Source organism: Bos javanicus, chromosome 5 (assembly GCF_032452875.1).
Source record: "Bos javanicus breed banteng chromosome 5, ARS-OSU_banteng_1.0, whole genome shotgun sequence".
Taxonomy (NCBI): Eukaryota; Metazoa; Chordata; class Mammalia; order Artiodactyla; family Bovidae; genus Bos; species Bos javanicus.
The window spans coordinates 37,630,600-37,651,404 of NC_083872.1; positions in this window are offsets into that span (position 1 = coordinate 37,630,600).

Here is a 20,805-nt window from a genome sequence, read left to right on the forward strand (position 1 = left end):
GTATGAGATCCTTACTGGGCAGAATAATCTTGGTTATAAATTTTGCCCTTGAATTACATTAAATATATCCTGCCATTCCCTTCTGGTGAGTAGAATTCTTGCTGAAGTATCAGCTGCAAATCCTATGGAGTTTAATTTGTATGTTACTTGTTGTCCCTTTCTGTTTTTAATATTTTTTCTTTGTGTTTAATTTTTGTTAGTTTGATTAATATGTGTCTTGACATGTTTCTCCTTGGAACTCTCTGCACTTCTTGAACTTGATTATTTCCTTTCCCATGTTAGGAAAGTTATAGACTGTAATCCCTTCAAAGATTTTCTCAGACTCTTTCTTTTTCTGTTCTTCTGGAACCCCTACAATTCAAATGTTGGTACATTTAATATTGTCCCAGAGGTCTCTCACATTATCTTCAATTCTTTTCATTCTTTTTTCTTTATTCTGCTATTCAGCAGATGTTTCCACCATTCTATCTTACAGCTCATTTATTTATTCTTCTGTCTCAATTATTCTGGTTTTGATTCCCTCTAGTGTATTTTTAATTTATGTAACTGTTATTCATAATTTTTTGTTAATTCTCTATTTTTTCTAGGCCTTTGTTAAATATGTTAAGTAATTCTTGCATTTTCTCCATTCTATTTTTGAGGTTTTTGGATCATCTTTGCTATCATTACTCTGAATTCTTTTTCAGGTAGTTTGCCTATTTCTTCTTTGTTTGTTTGGTCTTGTGGGTTTTTATGTTGTTCCTTCATTTCACAATATTTCTCTGTCTTATCATTTTATCTACTTTACTTTATTTGAGGTCTCCTTTCTTCAGGATATAGTGTTGTAGTTGCTTTTTCTTTTGGTCTCCACCCTCAGTGGCTGAGGTTGGTCCAGTGGATTATGTAGGCTCTGTCTTGGGAAGAACTTGTAACTGTATTCTGGTGGGAGGAGACTTTTTTTGCCTCTGATGGGCAGGTTTGTATGACAAGCAGGTTTTGTTGTGTCTGTGGGAATCCTGCCTGCTGCTGATTGGGTTTGTGTTCTTGTTTTGCTTGCTATTTGGGTGAGGCACCCTGCATTGGGTGTTGCTGGCAGTTGGGTGATGATAGTCTTGGATACAGGTGGAGGCCTTCATTGAGTTCTCACTGGTTAATAGACCCTGGGTTCAGGAGTTCTCTGGCAGTCTAGTGTCCTCTACTCAGCACTCCCACTCCAGAGGTCAGGCCTGATCTCTAGTCGGGGAACCAAGATCCCACAAACTGTCTGTTATTGCAATAAATGAGATTAAAACAAACAGATGACAAACAGACAAGAAAGAAACATAAAAGAACCCCAGACAAATGGTAAAGGCAAAATCAGACAAAGAAACAAAAACAAAGGAACATACACACAGAAACAAAACCAAAAGAGTCCATAGAAAACAAAGAATAAAAGAGTGACTCAGTGGGCAAAGGAAAATCAAAATGATATCAACCAATTCAAAACAAAATTAAATAAAACACAAAACAGAAAACAAGCCCATAGCAGACTGCCAACTTAAGTATAAAACAAAGAGAATAAATAGACTAACAAATATGGTGGGGGAAAAAAAATAAAGGAAAAAGCACAGAACTACAGTAAGCCAAGAAGTAGAAGTATATAAAGGAAATACAGTGTGATTGAAAAAAGAAAAGTTTTCAACAGCCTAAATGGAGATAATAATTATAAAAAACAACAACCTCAGCATCAGAGAAGAAAAAAGAAGAGAAAGATCCCAGAGCCAGCTACATGTGCTAAGTTGCTTCAGTAGTGCCTGACTCTTTGTGACCCTGTGGACTGTATCCCTCCAGGATTCTATGTCCATGGGATTTCTTAGGCAAGGAAACTGGAGTGGGTTGTCATTTCCTTCTCCAGGGGATCTTCTTGACCCAGGGATCTGCCCACGTCTCTTATGTCTCCTGCGCTGGCACACAGGTTCTTTACCATTAGCACCACCTAGGAATCCCTAAAACCAACTACAGAATGAATCAAAATATAAGAATAATAAATGTTTTTCTTGAGTTTCAGCTGTTGGCCTCCTTTCCCTCACTGTGAGCCAGAGCCCACCTTTACCTCCTAGGAGGCCCTCCAAATCTGAAGCAGGACTGGTTTCTGGACCTACTGTGGGGACAATTCAGATGCTAATCTGGTCCTACTCCTGTGCGTTCTTACCTCCAATGTCCACAGCTGCCAGAGCTAGGGCATTTTCTTTGGGAACAATGGTTGTCCTTTTATATATTCCATAGACACAGAATCTACCTAGTTGATCATTCAGATTTAATCTGAAGCTTGTATAGCTGGTTAAAGGTTTTCAATCCTCTTCCTTAGCCATTCCACCCCTAGAGGTCAACTGTGGTTTTATCCCCATCTCTGCATGTGAGTCGTCCACAGAAGTCTTCTCCCAAGACTGCCCTGGTGGACTTGGATCTGCCCCAGTGACGACCAGGTGTGGAGGTGTCACAGTTGCTTGGATTGCATTGACCCCATCAGTGAGAGGTGCACAGGGAAGCTGGAGGCCTTAGACATGGGGAATATGGCCTTTTGAGGACTCTTTCCTAGCCTCTGGCAGCTCTTCCCCAGTGAGGACTGAGTGTGGCAGTGGTATGGCTGCTTGGATCACAGGGACCCTAGAGGTGCCAGGTATGCAGGGAAGCTGGCAGTCACAAGTGCCGGAGACATGCTGCTATTAAAGTCTTTTTCTAGACTCTGGCAGCTCTCCCCCAGTGAGTACTGAGTGTGGTGGTGCTGTGGCTTCTTGGATTGTGGAGACCTCAGCAGCGCCAGGTGTGCAGTGAAGCCAGCAGCTGTGAGCACAGAAGACATAACACTGTTAGAATCCTTTTCCAGCCTCTATCAGCTGGCACTCAAAAAGGTCTTCCTGGCTGGACCTTCTCTATTTTGCAATGTGTCAGGAACTCAAAGGTTCCTTGATGGAGTCTTTCGCTATTGGTCAGCTGCTGGCACCAGCCTGTTGGGATAGAGTGGCTACAGAGATGGCTCCACCCTCTGTGCATGACTCAGCAGTAGCACTCTACCTCCCTGGCTGCTCAGCTTTCCTCCAAAGGCATTCTGTGCTGCAATCTCCTCCCTCCTGTCTTCTCCAGCCATCTTCCTGAAGTCAACAGCAGTCCTTGCACTGGGATTGCTCTCCAGTCTCTAGACTCCAGCTCCCAGCTGCTGCTCATTCCAGTGGGCGTGTGTCCCTGTCTGGGGTATGTAGGCCCACAGCACAAATTGCCTGTGTGGTTCTCACTCCATTCATTCACAGATCAGCTGCTTCACTCTCTGACAGCCTCAAACATGTCTACTCTGTCCCAACTGATTGCCCCGATGTGGGGATCTCATCCCTGCTTCAGTTCCCCAACCCCCTGGGTGCAGATCCGGTCCCAGCTCACTCTCCTCCTCTTTTTCTCTTCCTTCTTTCATCCTACTGCGTTTTGTGTGGATCTATATTTTCCTTCCCAGTGGTCAGGGACTCCTGCTGGCTCTTAGCTGGTCGTCTGAGAGATTCTTGATATCTTATAAGTAAGGAATGAACATACCATTCAGTCTCGTATGTCAACTAATTTGTTCATTTTTGAGGACATTTCCTACAGAGTAATTGCTTGTCTACTGGCTAAATGGGTAAACATAGAGTTTAATTTGGCAGTTTTATAACGACATACTTTTGAAGTGCTTTTGCAATATTTTTTGGATTTCGTTATTTACAGTGAGTGTATTTTTTATAGAATGCAGAAACATTATAAAGAGCATATCTTAGGTTCTAGATGTATACATAACAATAACTCAAAATCAATAAAAATCTCAACCATATAATACTGAAAGAAAGAAGAGTTGTAGAATGAAATACAAAAATGGTACTAAAATCTCTGTGTAAACTAAACAGGTTAATAATACACAATGATTATAGATGTATTTAGGATACAGTAGAAGTACAAAGCCACACAAGGAAATGATATCCACCAAATGTGGAATACTGCTGATCTTCATATATGTCATGGGCAGGGGTGGACTGGGTTCAAAGTGGGTGGCATGATGAACTGAACCATATCTGTTCTAGTGATACTTTGCTTCAAACAAGAGAGAGATCTAAAGCAGATATGGCAAAATATTGAGATTTAATAAGGCTATTATATAGAGAGATTATATACAGAGATTCATTGTATACAATTTTTTGTATGCTTGGAATATTTCATTTATAATGAGATGGGCAGAACTCTCACTCTTTCCCATTACATTCACATCTCATTGGCCAGGAACTCTATAACTGAGCCACTGAGGTGTTATGGTGGGGAAGTAGCCCCCTGATGGAATCTGGAGACAAACACAAATACACCAATGCACAGGCTTCATAGAGGCTGTTCAGGCCCACTGAGAAGTCTATACCTAATATAGTTATTCTGCTTGGTGACTCAGAAGTAGTAAATTGAATGGTGTGTGTGTATGTTGGGTTGGTGTCATAGAAAATGAATCAAAGAAGAGAATTTGGGACACACGTTTATGGGAACAAGATGAAGTGATGATGCTCCTCTGATACCAAGAAGTTAAAATTGCTTGGGCCTAAAAGTTCCACATAGAACACTCTTGGGAATGGTGATACTATCAGATGGACTATGATGTATTGTTCTTATTTTTCATGTGGTGAAACTGGCTCTTTCTTCTACAAAACTAACGTTATCCAAGTGGATAGTATAAAAAAATGACTTAAAATATGATCCTGTTTTTCCTGGTGAAGTCCAAGGTTAAAGACCAAGAAGAAAACAAGCCATTGTCATCCAGTGCTGTAGGTATTACGTTGACAGGCATGGCATCAAACAAGCACTGGGGAAAACAGGTATTGGGGAAAATCTTTGCATCACCATATAGTGCATAATTTTCCCTGTCACTCACAACAGTACTTTACTTTGTAAATTTGCAAATTTTATTTCTCTGCTAGTAGCCTTCAGTCTTTATTCTTAAGACTATTTAGAAAGCACCCTATATACAAATGTGTTCTGTTCTGAGAGTGCGTTCAACAGTCCAATTCGTTCATTAAGCCTACATATCCAACTAACACAATTGACTATATAGTACTGTACTGTAATAGGTTTATTATACTTTTCACACAAACAAGACATAAAAAGCAAACAAAAAAAAATTAATCTCTAAGTACAGTGCCTTGAAAAGTACAGTAGTATAGTACAACAGATGGCATATAGGAACTGGCATCAGGTGAATAGACAAGAAGAGTTATTGACTGGAGGAGGCAGAGGGGGTGGGAGACGGTAGAGCTGAAGGATCATCAGCCATAGGAGATGGAAGGCAAGCTGCAGTTTCCACTCATGCCTAAAGTTGATGGAACACACTTTTGCATCTTTCAAAGTTCACAACTTGAAGGTTTGCATGTAGAGGAACTGCTGTACTCAAAGTGAATAATAGACTGAGAATAAAATAATCAAGTCACAAAATCTGAACTCTCTCAAGAAGTTTATACAAAAAATAATTTAATTTAAAAAGCTTCCTCTTGGGAATATAAAACTCTTCAGGTTACTTTTCCCCCTCCAAATTATGATGCTACCATATATCCATGGAAATAAAAACACACTTTGTTTTACAGTATGAACTTCTTTCCAACACCGCTTCACGTATTAATTTCAAGTATATGAGATGAACGAAAAGGACTTTTCATTGCTTCATAATTTTACTTTCTTTCCATTGTTTTCCTGTTATATTTCTCTTTATATTTAATGACCTAAAATATGTAATTCTCAAAATTGTGAAAAACAAGGGCTACATAGAGAAATTTTACAATTTTTGAATACATGTAAAATCTTAGCAAGTGTTTCTGATTTGAGACATAGTATAAAATGCTTCAATTACATAGGCAAAAATTCTAACAGAAAATTCTTTTAGTCTTCTGTTTTCATCATGTCTTAAGCTAATAATGGCCAAGTTATCATAGTAGAGGTTAAAAGGACAGACTACTTTAAGTTGTCTTCTTTGGGTCTTGAACATTGTAAGTCACCCATGATTCTCAATATGATTTATTGAGTTGACAAGAAAACAAAACAAAACACTTCTTCAAAGTCCAAAGTTGTGTAAATAAAGTGTAACATTTCAGTATTACGGATATCTCTGCATCTTGGATTCTTTTAAACAAACCCTTTAAAGGAGTTGTTTTAGGATTTTCATCAAAACAAGAGTACCTTCTAAACAAAATGTGTAGTTACTTTGAAGAGTTGTTCTAAGCTGTTAAAGAGATTTTCTTGAAGGGAAGCCCTGGGGAGAGGGAAAGGAGCATTTGAAACATGAAAATCTTGGCAGATATAGTGTGAAAATAAATATTATCTATACCATTAATTAGAAAAGGTTATTTCAATGAATTTTGCTTTAAAATTAATTTACTTTATCAATATAGAACATAATGTAAATAATATTTCTTAACTAGATTAAGCTAAAAGAATAAGAACAAAGGAATTTTTAAAATTCCCTGTTAGTCTGTTTTCTGAGGCACACTTCTCAGACTTCAGGGTCATCATCACAAAAAACAAATTCTAGGATTCCTTAGAAAATTCTGTGACCCTGAGTCTCAGAGTTGTCATTTTTTATTCTATGCTTTTTGTATCATGCACAAGAAAACATCTTTTGGAAATCATTTGGCCATTGATATATACTATAGAAGTGTTGGTTTTTGTTTCATTACAAGCTTTTTAATGAGAAAGAAAAAGGATGTCAGTATGTCTTAGCTAAAGAAGGAAACTTAATGGCAAAGACAGCGATAGTGTTCTTTCATGGAGCTTTGTATTCTAGTGTTATTAGCTTTATACATAATAACAATTTTGATAGCAACAGAAAAGCCAGAGAAATCTACCTCTAGTCTTTAATTTCATAAATGACAGTACTTTCTGACAATATTTTTATGAATAAATAAGGTGGTTTTCTTTTGTACAGTGAAGTTTATTTTAAAAGACTGTAGCTTCATAGGCCCATATTGGTTTTGTTTTTCCTGGCTGTAGGGAAGGGGTCTGTGCTCTGTTTCTGATAAATTTCCCCTTGTTTTCAGTTCTGACAGATATTCCTTTGAATATGGTGTATGAAAATATTCTAGCATCAAACCAAGAATATCTAACCTTATTTATGTCTGTATTCTGTCCTTAAACACAAACAGCTGTGCACACATACATCTGTCTCACGTCTGACCAAGTACTGCTGTCCAGGTCTTCATATATACAAATAAATGTTCCCAGTTTTATGGGAAATCGTGGCTGGTGCAGCAGGAGTTTCAAAACCCACATGCATTTTTCAAATCTTACTTGCACAAACAAAAAGAGGAAAAATACAGGCAAGCCAGGTTTGGAATTGCTGACTTTTAGAGTCAGTACAGAATGACTGAAGAATCTATATTTTGACCAAAAAATTAAAAAAAATAAAGAGAACATGTAAAAAAATTACAATTTGTCAAATCTTTTAGAGCTTAGGTTATGCCTTGGTAAAGAAAAACTAATTCTAAAGTCTTCATTAGTGCTGCTTGCTGTATAACTCTGGGAAAGCAACTTACTGACTGATCATTAGAAAGACCAGATGAGCAAAGTCCTTGATAAATTTCTTGGTTCTCATTATTAAACACTTTGAGAAGTCACAGGCCAAGTAGAGATTCAAGAAGTTCCTCATTTTGATGATAAGATTAGGAGATATGTTTTATTTCATTATTATGTTTGTATGTCTTCCCCAATTTTCTATAATGAACATGAACCACTTTTATAATTAGTTTTAAAAGTTATTATAATAATTTCCCATTTAACCTTGAGGTTGATAAGTCAAACAATAAAGGCTATGGAGAGATTTTTTAAAAATACATATTATTATATTATATATTAAAAAAAATGTTTTATTCCTTGTTTCACCTTATCTGGAAAAAAAGACACCCTACCCTGGAGAATTGGGCTTCTCTCGTAGCTCAGATGGTAAAGAATCTGCCTGCAATGAGGGAGAGCTAGGTTTGATCCCTGGGTTGGGAACATCCTCTGGAGGAGGGCATGGCAATCCACTCCAATATTCTTGCTTGGAGAATCCCCATGGACCCAGGAGCCTGGCAGGTTACAGACCATGGGGTCACAAAGAGTCACACACAACTGAGTTACTAAGCATTGCACAGCACTCTGGAGAATTAATTTTAAAATAAAATGAAAATGAAAGCAAGTGGCAAAATATATTTGCCACCAATGGAGAAGCCAAGAAAAGCTTCTGCAAAATTCTACAAGGTTTGTGATCATTGGCATACTTCCAGTTATGTGATAGAAGATGGCTCTGTTTTGTCTGAAATAGTAATTAAATCATTAATTTTTCTGTACCTGTAAAAGTCAAGCAATATATCTAGGGAAATTTGAAATCTTTTTCAAGAATTCACAAAGTGTTTCTATTCTGATTGCCAGTTCAAGATGACAGATAGAGAACATGTATTAAACTTCCTTCCTCTTCAACCCCATTAAATTATAGGAAATGTGTACTAAATAAAATAAGTCCAAATAGCACAGGGCCATCAGTAGTCCAGAGACTATGAGGAATCCAAACTGAAAGACAGGTGTGAAATTTTTCTGGAGGAAAAAATTAGTGGGAACTCTCTTCCTGGTAGAATCTCTAATAGCTCTGTGTGAGACACTCATGGGAAAAATGAGAAGGCTTATAATTTTGTTAAAGATCTGCCCACTTTAAAAACAGGGAGTGATAAAAGACAAACTCAATCTAATTCCAACCCCAACTTTCATGGGTACAAAGACTGTAAGTTCAAGCTAAACAAAGCTCTTTTTAAAGAGATTAAAAGCTATGTGAGGGGAAGGCAGAGCAGTTAGAGGGGTTGGGGGTGGTTGCTGATTCAATTCCTTCTGCTTCTCAGCTCTAGGTGTCTATTATGTAGAAGGAAGCTTGCCACCTGAACACTGGAAAACATCTGACTCTGGAGAAAACAGAGATAGTTGAGAAGAAAAGGTAATGTGTATCTATGCATATGATCATTTCTAATATGTGGATCCTGAAAGACGGAAAATTTTCCTTTAGGATTTCAAGCCATAACTAAGCAGACTTGAAGAGTCCAGTTCCATAGCTTTCGCCAATGAAACCAGACCTACCCGTGAATATTCCCTTTATGCAATTAACAAATTATCTTTCTAAAAAATAGTTTGATTAGAAAAACATTTCAAAATAGAGACTTGACAACGTCTGCATAAAATAAGCTATGAACACAAACATTTAAATTCTCTCCTCCAAAAGCACGAACCATACAGCAAGACTACCTGAGTTCAAATTCTGTTTTAACCATATACCAGCTGAATGACCTTAAGGAAGTTGCTTAAATTCTCTGTCCTGTTTCCTCATCTTTAAACAGCTGTAATAAAGTGCACATACACATGGGATATTTGTGAGGATTAGATGAACTACTATAAGATACTTGTCAATTGGACCCTAGGACATATTACTAAGTAAGCATTTATTATTGACATTGCTATTGGATGACATCATCAACTCAATGGGCATGAGTTTGAACAAACCCCAAGGGTTGGTGATGGACAGGGAAGCCTGGCATGCTGCAATACATGAGGTCACAAAGACTTGGGCATGACTGAGCTACTGAACAGAATGGATCATGAAAAAAGGAAAAAGAGTTGTTTGTTTGCTGGCAAAGTGATAGTGATGTCTCTGCTTTTTAATACACTTCTAGGTTTGCCCCTTGGACAGAAAGGAGATCAAACCAATCCAAGCTAAAGTAAATCAACCCTGAATATTCATTGGATGGATGGTTGCTGAAGTGCCAATATTTTGGCCATCTGATGCAAAGAGCTGATACATTAAAAAAGACCCTGATCCTGGGAAAGATTGAAGGCATAAGAGGGCAATAGACTATAAGATGTTTGGATGGCAAAGCATATTAAAAAGCAGAGACGTTATTTTGCCAGCAAAGGTCCATCTAGTCAAAGCTATGATTTTTCAGTCTTCCATGGTGGCTCAGATGGTAAAGCATCTGCCTGCAATGTGGAAGACCCAGGTTCAATCCCTGGGTCAGGAAGATCCCCTGGAGAAGGAAATGGCAACCCACTCCAGTACTCTTGCCTAAAAAATTCCATGGACAGAGGAGCCTGGTGGGCTACAGTCCATGGGGTCACAAAAAGTCGAACCCAACTGAATGACTTCACACTCCTGGTTTTTCTAGTAGTCATGTGTGGATGTGAGAGTTGGACCATAAAGAAGGCTGAACACTGAAGAACTGATGCTTTGGAACTGTGGTGTTGGAAAAGACTCTTGAGAGTCTGCTGGACTGCAAGGATATCAAATCAGTCAACCCTAAAGGAAATCAATCCTAAATATACATTGGAAGGACTGATGCTGAAACTGAAGCTCCAATACTTTGACCATCTGATATGAAGAGCCAACTCATTAGAAAAGACCCTGATGCTTGGAAAGATTGAAAGCAGGAGGAAAAGGAGACTACAGAGGATGCAATGGTTGGATGGCATCTATGATTCAATGGACATGAGTTTGAGCAAGCTCTGGAAGATGGTGACGGACAGGGAAGCCTGGCATGCTGCAGTCCATGGGGTTGCAAAGAGTCAGTCATAACTTAGTGACTGAACAACAACAACAAAGTTTTGTCATAGCTTTTCTTCCAAGGAGCAAGCATCTTTTAATTTTGTGGCTGCAGTCACTGTTCACAGTTATTTTGGAGCCCAAGAAAATAAAATCTGTTACTGTTTCCAATTTTTTCCCATCTTTTTGCCATGAATTGAGGGGACCAGATGCCATGATCTTTGCTTTTTGAATGTTGAGTCTTAAGTCAGCTTTTTCACTCTCCCCTTTTACCCCTATCAAGGGGCTCTTTAGTTCCTCTTCACTTTCTGCCATAAGAGTGGTATCATCTGCATATCTGAGGTTATTGACATTTCTCTTGGCAATCTTGTTTCCAGCTTGTGATTTATCCAGCTGGGCAATTCCCATGATGTACTCTGCAAAGAAGTTAAATAAGCAGGAGTGACAATATACAGCCTTGATGTATTCCTTTCAAATTTTGAACCAGTCCATTGTTCCATGTCCAGTTTTAACTGTTGCTTTTTGATCCACATATAGGTTCTCAGGAGACAGGTAAGGTGGTCTGGTATTCCCACCTCTTTAAGAAATTTCTACAGTTTGGTAAATTCCACATGGTCAAAGGGTTTAGCATTGTCAAGCAGAAGTAGATTTTTTTTTTTTTTAATTCCTTTGGTTTTTCTATGATCCAATGGGTGTTGGCAGTTTGATCTCTGGTTCCTGTCCCTTTTGTAAATCTAGCTTGTGCATTTGGAAGTTCTTGGTTCAAGTACTATTAAAGTCTTTGTTGTTGATCAGTCGCTCAGTCACGTCTGATTCTTTGTGACCCCGTGGATTGCAGCACACCAGGTTTCCCTGTCATTCACAATCTCCCATAATTTGCTCAAACTCATGTCCATCGAGTCGGTGATGCCATCCAACCATTTCATCCTCTGTTGTCCGCTTCTCCTCCTGCCTTCAATCTCTCCCAGCATCATGGTCTTTTCTAATGACCATGACAATGACATGGCTAATGACACTGGCTCTTCACATCAGGTGGCCAAATTATTGCAGCTTCAGCATCAGTTCTTCCAATGAATCTTCAGTGTTAATTTTAAGATTGACTGATTTGATCTCTTTGCAGTCCAAGGGACTCTCAAGAGTCTTCTCCAACATCACAGTTTGAAAGCATCAGTTCTTCACTGTTCAGCCATCTTTATGGTTCAACTCTCACATCCATACATGACTACTGAATGTATGACCAGTAGTCATATTGAAATCTACCTTGAAGAATATTGAGCATTATCTTGCTAACATGTGAAATGATACCAATTGAACCATAGTTTCAAGATTATTTGGCATTGCCTTTCTTTGGGATTGAATTGAAAACTTTTTCCAGTCCTGTGGCCACTGCTGATTTTCCAAATTTGCTAGCATATTGAGTGCAGCACTTTAACAGCATCATCCTTTATGATTTGAAATAACTCAGATGAAATTCCATTATCTCCACTAGCTTTGTTCATAAGAATGCTTCCTAAGGTCCACCTGACTTCACACTCCAGAATGTCTGGCTCTAGGTGAGTGAACAGAGCATCACAATTATCTGGGTCATTAAGACATTTTTGCATCATTCTTCTGTGTATTCTTGCTACCTCTTCTTAATCTTTTCTGCTTTTGTTAGGTCCTTCCTTGTCATTTCTGTCATTTACTGTGCCCATCTTTACATGAAATGTTCCCTTGGTATCTCTAATTTTCAGGAAGAGATCTCTTGTCTTTCCTTTTCTATTGTTTTCCTCTATTTATTTGCAATATTCACTTAAGAAGACTTTTTTTTTTTTAATCTCTCCTTGCTCTTCTATGGAACTCTACATTCAGTTAGGTATATCTTTCTCTTTCTCCTTTGCCTTTTGGTTCTTTTATTTTCTAAGCTAGTTGTGAGGCCTCCTCAGACAACCATTTTGTCTTCTTGCAGTTCTTTTACTTTGGTATGGTTTTGGTCAATATCACAAATCTGTGCAATGTTATAAATCTCCATCCTTAGTTCTTCTGATCTCAGTCTACCAAATCTAATCCCTTGAATCTATCTGTCACCTCCACTGTATGATCATACAAGAACTAATTTAGGTCATACCTGAATGATGTAGTGGTTTTCCTTACTTTCTTCAATTTAAACCTGAATTTTACAATAAGAAGTTCATGATCTGAGTCACAGTTATCTCCCAGTCTTGTTTTTGCTGACTGTACAGAGTTTCTCCATCTTCAGCTGCAAAGAATATAATCAATTTGATTTCAGTTTTAACCATCTGGTGATGTCCATGTGTAGAATCATTTTTTGTGTTATTGGAAGAGGGTCTTTGCTATGACCAGTGTGTTCTCTTGGCAAAAATCTGTTAGTCTTTGCCCTACTTCATTTTGTACTCCAAGGCAAAACGTTCCTGTTACTCCAGATTTCTCTTGACTTCCTACTTTTGCATTCCAGTCCGCTATGATGAAAAGGACATCTTTTTAGGTGTTGGTTCCAGAAGTTCTAGTAGGTCATCATAGAACCATTCAATTTCAGCTTCTTCAGCATTAGTGGTTGGGGCATAGAGTTGGATTACTGTGATGCTGAATGAATCAAGATCATTGATTCATTTGAATCAATGGATGAACTCTTTGAAATTCATTCATCAATGAATCCTTGGAGATGAATCAAGATCATTCTGTCATTTTTGAGAATGCACCCAAGTACTGCATTTTTGACTACTGTTGACTATGAAGGCTACTCCATTTCTTTTAAGGGATTCTTGCCCACTGTAGTAGATATAATGGTCATCGGAATTAAATTCACCCATTCCTCTCCATTTCAGTTCACTGATTCCTAAAATGTTGATGTTCATTCTTGTCAATTTTATTTATCCTTTCAAAGAACCAGCTTTTGGCTTTGTTGATTTTTGCTATGGTCTCTTTTGTTTCTTTTGCATTTATTTCTGCTCTAATTTTTAAGATTTCTTTCCTTCTACTAACCCTGGGGTTCTTCATTTCTTCCTTTTCTAGTTGCTTTAGGTGTAGAGTTAGGTTATTTATTTGACTTTTTTCTTGTTTCTTGAGGTGTGCCTGTATTGCTATGAACTTTCCCCTTAGGACTGCTTTTACCGTGTCCCACAGGTTTTGGGTTGTTGTGTTTTCATTTTCATTCGTTTCTATGCAAATTTTGATTTCTTTTTTGATTTCTTCTGTGATTTGTTGGTTATTCAGCAGCGTGTTGTTCAGCCTCCATATGTTGGAATTTTTAATAGTTTTTCTCCTGTAATTGAGATCTAATCTTACTACATTGTGGTCAGAAAAGATGCTTGGAATGATTTCTATTTTTTTGAATTTACCAAGGCTAGCTTTATGGCCCAGGATGTGATCTATCCTGGAGAAGGTTCCATGTGCGCTTGAGAAAAAGGTGAAATTCATTGTTTTGGGATGAAATGTCCTATAGATATCAATTAGGTCTAACTGGTCTATTGTATCGTTTAAAGTTTGTGTTTCCTTGTTAATTTTCTGTTTAGTTAATCTATCCATAGGTGTGAGTGGGGTATTAAAGTCTCCCACTATTATTGTGTTATTGTTAATTTCTCCTTTCATACTTGTTAGTATTTGTCTTACATACTGTGGTGCTCCCGTGTTGGGTGCATATATATTTATAATTGTTATATCTTCTTCTTAGATTGATCCTTTGATCATTATGTAGTGACCTTCTTTGTCTCTTTTCACAACCTTTGTTTTAAAGTCTATTTTATCTGATATGAGTATTGCTACTCCTGCGTTCTTTTGGTCCCTATTTGCATGGAAAATCTTTTTCCAGCCCTTCACTTTCAGTCTGTATGTGTCCCCTATTTTGAGGTGGGTCTCCTGTAGACAACATATGTAGGGGTCTTGTTTTTGTATCCATTCAGCCAGTCTTTGTCTTTTGGTTGGGGCATTCAACCCATTTACGTTTAAGGTAATTACTGATAAGTATGATCCCGTTGCCATTTACTTTATTGTTTGGGGTTCGAATTTATACACTATTTTTGTGTTTCCTGTCTAGAGAATATCCTTTAGTATTTGTTGGAGAGCTGGTTTGGTGGTGCAGAATTCTCTCAGCTTTTGCTTGTCTGAGAAGCTTTTGATTTCTCCTTCATACTTGAATGAAATCCTTGCTGGGTACAATAATCTGGGCTGTAGGTTATTTTCTTTCATCATTTTAAGTATGTCTTGCCATTCCCTCCTGGTTTGAAGAGTTTCTATTGAAAGATCAGCTGTTATCCTTATGGGAATTCCCTTGTGTGTTATTTGTTGTTTTTCCCTTGCTGCTTTTAATATTTGTTCTTTGTGTTTGATCTTTGTTAATTTGATTAATATGTGTCTTGGGGTGTTTCGCCTTGGGTTTATCCTGTTTGGGATTCTCTGGGTTTCTTGGACTTGGGTGATTATTTCCTTCCCCAGTTTAGGGAAGTTTTCAACTATTATCTCAAGTATTTTCTCATGGTCTTTCTTTTTGTCTTCTTCTTCTGGAACCCCTATGATTCGAATGTTGTAGCATTTAATATTGTCCTGGAGGTCTCTGAGATTGTCCTCATTTCTTTTAATTCGTTTTTCTTTTATTTTCTCTGATTCACTTATTTCTACCATTCTATCTTCTAATTCACTAATCCTATCTTCTGCCTCTGTTATTCTACTATTTCTTGCCTCCAGAGTGTTTTTAATTTCATTTATTGCATTATTCATTATATATTGACTCTTTTTTATTTCTTCTAGGTCCTTGTTAAACCTTGTTAAACCTTCTTGCCATTAATATGCCACTCTTGCCATCTTCAGCTTGACCTACTTGAGTATTATGATGATATTCTAATATGAGTTCTTTATTCTAGTCACTCATCCATTCATTCAGCAAATGTATAGTGAGTCTCTACTGTGTATTCTTGCCTGGAAAATCCCATAGACAGAGGAGCCTGGTAGGCTACAGTCCATGGGATCACAAAGAGTCAGACACGACTGAGCGACTTTACTTTCTTTCACTGTGTATTAGACACTGTGCAAAACACTGAGCTTAGCACATAGAACTTTGTGGTCTAATGAGAAACTTACACATTACTGAAAAATGTATTTAATTATAAATTATGAATATTATGAAAGAAAGGAATAAGACTCAGTAGCAATGAAAACTGTTTACTGATTCAGGGATAGAAAAAACAGTGGAAAAAAAACAGAATCAAGAGCCAGATCCACACATCTTTGGAAGCTTGATAAAGATCAAGTTTTTATAAATGGATGGGGAAAGGAAAGACTATCCAATACATTTTAAATATCAGGATATTTTGTTATCCAGACTAGAAAAAAAGTGGAATCATATTAATACCTCTTACCACACATAAAATAAATTCTAGGAGGTTAGTGTGAAAAAAAAAAAAAAGTTTGATATTAGATCTTTTTCAAAAGGATATATTTATGACTTTTATACAAGGAAGTAGTTTTTAGGTCACAAAGATCATAAATCATAAAAATATCAATAAGGATGACTAAGCACACAAAATTTTAGTGCTATCTATAAAAGCTTTATATCTAGAAAACATAAATACATAACAGAAAAGTGTAAATATATAACAAAATGAAAAACAAGGCAATAGATAGTGGTCAAAGGGCACAAACAGACTTCAGAAAAAATGAATAAAAGGAGATGCTAGAGAGTTTTGGAATTCTCTGATTTTCTTGCAAACAAAATAAACTCACCATTGATGGTTATTCTGACTAATATACCTGTGAAAAGGTGTTTAACCTCTTAGTGTCACTCCAGCCAAAGCCACCGTGAACATATGTAAAGCTGAACCATTGTGTTTCTTACTTGTTCCACTGGAGAGATCACTCACTATGGTGACCTGAGCTGCATCTGAGTGAGAGAGGGTCAGAAAGAACTTGTTATGGATTAAGGCTTGGATAAGTGCTTTAGAGGAGGATATAAGAGGTGAGACATTGCTTTGAACTGGATATTGTCTGGGAGTACAGTAATTGTGTAACTGTTAATTCTTACATAGAAAGAGCATGGCCCCACCCATCAGAACAACACCCAGTTTCCCCCTCAGTCCGTCTCCCCCATCAGGAATCTTCCATAAGCCTCTTATCCTTCTCCATCAGAAGACAGACAGACTGAAAACCACAGTCACAGAAAACTAACCAATCTAATAGCATGGACCACAGCCTTGTCTAACTCACTGAAACTATGAGCCATGCCACATAGGGCCACTCAAGACAGATGGGTCATGGTGGAGAGTTCTGACAAAATGTGGTCACTGGAGAAGGAAATGGCAAACCACTTCAGTATTCTTTCCTTGAGAACCCCATGAACAGTATGAAAAGACAAAAAGATTGGATACTGAAAGATGAACTCCCCAGGTCAGTAGGTGCCCAATATGCTACTGGAGATCAGTGGAGAAATAACTCCAGAAAGAGTGAAGAGACAGAGCCAAAGCAAAAACATCACCTAGTTGTGGATGTGACTGGTGATGGAAGCAAGGCCCGATGCTGTAAAGGACAATATTGCATAGGAACCTGGAATGTCAGGTCTATGAATCAAGGCAAATTGGAAGTGGTCAAACAGGAAATGGCAAGAGTGAGCATCAACAGTTTAGGAATCAGTGAATTAGATGGACTGGAATGGGTGAATTTAACTCAGAGGACCATTATATTTACTACTGTGGGTGAGAATCCCTTAGAAGAAATGGAGCAGCTATTATAGTCAACAAGAGTCCAGAATGCAGTACTTGGATGCAATCTCAAAAGCGACAAAATGATCTCTGTTCATTTCCAAGGCAAACCACTCAATAACACGGTAATCCAAATCTACGCCCTGACCAGTAATGATGAAGAAACTGAAGTTGAACGGTTCTATGAAGACCTACAAGACCTTCAAGAATTAACACCCCAAAAAGATGTCCTTTTCATTATAGGGGACTGGAATGCAAAAGTAGGAAGTCAAAAAACACCTGGCTGCTAAGCTGCTGTTAAGTCACTTCAGTTGTGTCCGACTCTGTGCGACCTCATAGATGGAAGCCCACCAGGCTCCCCTGTCCCTGGGATTCTTCAGGCAAGAACACTGGAGTGGGTTGCCATTTCCTTCTTCAATGCATGAAAGTGAAAAGTGAAAGTGAAGTTGCTCAGTCATGTCCAACTCTTTGCTACCCCATGGACTGCAGCCTACCAGGCTCCTCTGTCCATGGGATTTTCCAGGCAAGAGTACTGGAGTGAGGTGCCACTGCCTTCTCCCAAGAAACACCTGGAGTAACAGGCAAATTTGGCCTTGGAGTACAGAATGAAGCAGGGCAAAAGTTAATAGAGTTTTGCCGAGAGAATGCACTGGTCATAGCAAACACCCTCTTCCAACAACACAAGAGAAGACTCTACACATGGATATCACCAGATGGTGAACACCAAAATCAGATTGATTACATTCTTTGCAGCCAAAGATGGAGGAGCTCTATACAGTCAGCAAAAACAAGACCGGGAGCTGACTATGGCTCAGATCATGAATTCCTTATTGCCAAATTCAGACTTAAATTGAAGAAAGTAGGGAAAACCACTAGACCATTAAGGTATGACCTAAATCAAATCCCTTATGATTATACAGTGGAGGTGAGAAATAGATTTAAGGGACTAGATCTGATAGACAGAGTTCCTCATGAACTATGGATGGAGGTTCATAACATTGTACAGGAGACAGGGATCAAGACCATCCCAAGAAAAAGAAATGCAAAAAAGCAAAATGGCTGTCTGAGGAGGCCTTATAAATAGCTGTCAGAAAAAGAGAAGTGAAAAGCAAAGGAGGAAAGGAAAGATATACCCATTTGAATGCAGAGTTCCAAAGAATAGCAAGGAGAATTAAAGAAAGCTTTCCTCAGTGATCAGTGAAAAGAAATAGAGGAAAATAATAGAATGGGAAAGACTAGAGATCTCTCCAAGGGAACTTTTCATGCAAAGATGGGCTCAATAAAGGACAGAAATGGTATGGACTTAACAGAAGCAGAAGATATTAAGAGGTGGCAAGAATACACAGAAGAACTGTGCAAAAAAGATCTTCATGACCCAGATAAAGAAGAGGTGGCAAGAATACACAGAAGAACTGTACAAAAAATCTTCATGAGTGTGATCACTCACCTAGAGCCAGACATCCTGGAAAGAGGTCAAGGAGGCCTTAGGAAGCATCACTATGAATAAAGGTAGTGGAGGTGATGGAATTCCAGTTGAGCTATTTCAAAACCTAAAAGATGATGCTGTGAAAGTGCTGCACTCAATATGCCAGCAAATTTGGAAAACTCAGCAGTGGCCACAGGGCTGGAAAAGGTCTGTTTTCATTCCAATCCCTAAGAAAGGCAATGCCAAAGAATGCTCAAACTACTGCACAATTGTACTCATCTCACACACTAGTGAAGTAATGCTCAAAATTCTCCAAGTCAGGCTTCAACAATACACGAACCATGAACTTCCAGATGTTCAAGGTGGTTTTAGAAAGGCAGAGGAACCAGAGATCAAATTGTCAACATCTGCTGTATCATCAAAAAAGCAAGAGAGTTCCAGAAAAACATCTATTTCTGCTTTATTAACTATGCCAAAGCATTTGAGTATGTGGATCACAATAAACTATGGAAAATTCTTCAAGAGATGGGAATGCCAGACCACCTGACCTGCCTCTTGAGAAATCTGTATGCTGGTCAGGAAGCAACAGTTAGAACTGGACATGGAACAACAGCTGCTGCTGCTGATGCTAAGTCACTTCAGTCGTGTCTGATTCTGTGTGACTCCATAGATGACAGCCCATCAGGGACAGTCCCTGGGATTCTCCTGGCAAGAATAGCAGAGTGGGTTGCCATTTCCTTCTCCAAAGGAACAACAGACTGGTTCCAAATAGGAAAAGGAGTACATCAAGGCTGTATATTGTCACCCTGTTTTTTAAACTTCTATGCAGAGTACATCATGAAAAACACTGGACTGGATGAAGCACAAGCTGGAATCAAGATTGCCAAGAGAAATATTAATAACCTCAGATATGCAGATGACACCATTTTTATGGCAGAAAACAAAGAAAAACTAAAGAGCCTCTTCATGAAAGTGAAAGAGGAGAGTGAAAAAGTTAGCTGAAAGCTCAACATTCAGAAAACTAAGATCATGGCATCTGGTCCCATCACTTCATGGAAAATATATGGGGAAACAGTGGCAGACTTTATTTTTGGGGGTTTCAAAATCAGTGCAGATTGTGACTGCAGCCATGAAATTAAAAGACACTTCCTCTTTGGAAGGAAAATTATGACCAACTGAGACAGCACATTATAAAACAGAGACATTACTTTGCTATCAAAGGTCCGTCTAGTCAAGGCCATGGTCTTTCCAGTAGTCATGTATAGATGTGAGAGTTGGACTGTAAAGAAATCTGAGCACCAAAGAATTGATGCTTTTGAACTGTGGTGTTGGAGAAGACTCTTGAGAGTCCCTTGGACTGCAAGGAGATCCAACCAGTCCATCTTAAAGGAAATAAGTCCTTAATATTCATTGGAAGGACTGATGTTGAAGCTGAAACTCCAACACTTTGGCCACCTGATGGGAAGAACCGACTCACTGGAAAAGACCCTGATGCTGGGAAAGATTGAAGGTGGAAGAAGAAGGGGATGACAGAGGATGAGATGATTGGATGGCATCACTGACTCAATGGACATGAGTTTGAGTAAGCTCTGGGAATTGGCAATGGACAGAGAAGCCTGGCATGTTGCAGTCCATGGGGTCACAAAGAGTTAGACATGACTGAGGGAGTGAACTGAATTGATATAGAAATAGGGAAGTGTAGAATGAATCTGAAACTGTAATTGGAAAAGGAGAAACAGTTATTTTTATTAGCCAGGATAGAGGGATTCCTGGCCATTTTTATTTTTTGAGCAATGCTCCTGTTTCTGTTTATATTGAGTACAGTTACAACAGTACCCCAGGTTTTTGTCTTATCTATCACAGTCACAGAGTGGCCTTGTTTGTTGTTGATGTTTTATTAAATTGTCATTGTTTACCTTGAGAGCACCAATTTCTAAGTATTTATAGTAGGAAAAAATTGAGAACAACCTAAATGTCCATCAGCAGGAGAAAATGGAATAGAAATATGGAACATTAAAGAACATAGAAACCCAAATTATATATACAGTATTTTTTAATGTACAAGAATTATGTATATACATGGAATGCTGCTGCTGCTGCTAAGTTGCTTCAGTCATATCTGACTCCATGTGACTCCA